Source organism: Apis dorsata, unplaced genomic scaffold (assembly GCF_000469605.1).
Source record: "Apis dorsata unplaced genomic scaffold, Apis dorsata 1.3 scaffold_381, whole genome shotgun sequence".
In the NCBI taxonomy this organism is placed as follows: Eukaryota; Metazoa; Arthropoda; class Insecta; order Hymenoptera; family Apidae; genus Apis; species Apis dorsata.
Genome location: NW_006263643.1, coordinates 512,266 through 514,366, shown reverse-complemented (window position 1 = coordinate 514,366; position 2,101 = coordinate 512,266). Strand labels below are relative to the sequence as shown.

The window sequence follows — 2,101 nt, the reverse complement described above, 5'->3', positions numbered from 1 at the left end:
AAATATTATAAATTCTCAAAACTTCAAATAAAAATTATTTTATTGATCACGCTGTTCCAGAAAATATTTTTTTAAAAATATGATAAAAATCTGAACAATTAATTTATATTTCAAAATTTCAAGATAGATTTTATCTGAAATCTATAGTACAAAAAACTTTTATCATAATTTATAAATATAAAAAATCATATTAGCGTATAAACAATCTTATAGCGTATAGACTTTTCAAACATTTTTAAATTTTAATAGATTTTTAAATATATTCCTATAATTTACAGGTTGATACGTTGTACGTGCTTACAACTCGTGAGGCCATTTCCATGATCATCATTCGAAGTAGCTTCTCTGTTCTGAAGCTTAGCTGAGGACGATCTTATTTACTCTTGTGAATACATCGTGGACCAGCTGCCTTAATTAGCAACGTCTAAGATTTTTACGTAAGTATTAAATAAGTGTTATGAATACTAAATGAAATTAACAATCTATATGTACTACGTAGAACCTATAATATCTTTCTTTATATAAAAGTACAATGTATAAATCGTTATTAATCCTGAAAAATTAAACGAACATAGATCATAGAATCAATTTTTTCAATAATTACTAAAAATAATTAATTAGAAGAAAAAAGGAATAATAGATTTAGCTCGAATCAAGGCTCAAATAAATAAAATTTGAAAAAATTTAATGTCATGATGAAATCATACAAGAAATTTTGAATTTTTGGACGAATATCGAAATATTTTTTTTTGTTAAAAAATGTGATAAAATGTGTTTGGATTTAAGAAATATAGGAATGGACGGATATACAAATTCTCTGTATATTTAAAAATTATTCTTCATTATTATATCGTATATTGGAAACATATGTTGGAAAAATAAAATATGTACAGCTTTTTTTTTAATATTTAATTTTATAATTCTGAAAATATATCAGTCTATTTTTTTACGATTTTTTGCAAAGTTTGTCTGCTTTTATTTTGAGATTATAAATAGGTTTTTTATTCATCAAATGATATCCAAAATAATAAAATTTATAATATAAATTTTATAATATGTGTTTTTTTTACATTTCATATTTCTCAATATCATATAAACTAAGGATAATAATGTTTAATTCGTTTTCTAATAAAATCATTCGATTTGAAAAGTCTCGATATGCGATTTAATTCAAGAGAATTATGTTGTTGCAAAATTAATTTATATTATAGTTATCTTTTTTTAATGTAAAAATATTTTTATTAATAATTTGCGAATAAATATCTTTTAAAAAATCGTGATTTTTTGGTAGTAATAAATAATTATTAAATAATAATGGTATTTAATATAATTTGGTATTTTAAATAATTTCATGATTAAATTTTGTATTTATATCCGGATCATTTAATCATTGATTTCATTTTATCAAAATATCAAAATATTTTAATTTACAAATATAATATGAAATTTTCCATACACAGATACGAATAAAAGAACCACTTTAGTTTGAAAATCAATCACTTAATTAGTCTCCGTAACAGTTGCGAAATTTCATATATTTAAAGATATAGGACATTTAATTAATCAATATTTTCCCCAGGATACACAGTGGCATAATTTTCTCTGAAATTAGTTAATTTCGTAGATAAATAATTTTCACTGAAAATCTCTCATAATTTATCAAATTGATACATTTAATTATCATGAATTTTTAAATACTTGTAAATAAATGTTTTTTAAAAACAAACTATGGAAAAATCTTTGGTTATTTATATTATTATTGGTTATTTATATTAATATTATGGAATTATAATTACTAGAAACACATATTTTTAATCATCTTAAAGTATTTTTAATAATACAAAATTGTTTTATTTATTATAAATAAATAATTATTATACAAATATTAATAATTATTATATAAATATTAGTAATTATTATACAAATATTAATAACAAATAACATTTAATTCATTTAGTATCAATAATTAATCAAGATAATGATGAATAATTTAAACAGAATAATCATTTATTTGATTAATAATTCTTTTTTGTGTCCAGAAGAATGTGAAAAGAATTTATGGATTTTTTGCAGGAATATTACGATGTAATAATAATTTATT

At 19.8% G+C, this 2,101-nt stretch overlaps 1 protein-coding gene across 1 annotated transcript in view; it reads left to right on the top strand.

Annotated features, from left to right (window-relative positions):
- Window positions 1-278: 278 nt before the first annotated feature.
- The window catches only part of LOC102678545 (poly(rC)-binding protein 2), a 247,919-nt gene continuing 246,096 nt past the window's right edge, over window positions 279-2,101 (top strand). The window contains exon 1 of the mRNA XM_006618877.2: window positions 279-437. The gene's annotated coding sequence lies outside the window, so the exon portion shown is untranslated. The remainder of the gene's footprint in view (window positions 438-2,101) is intronic.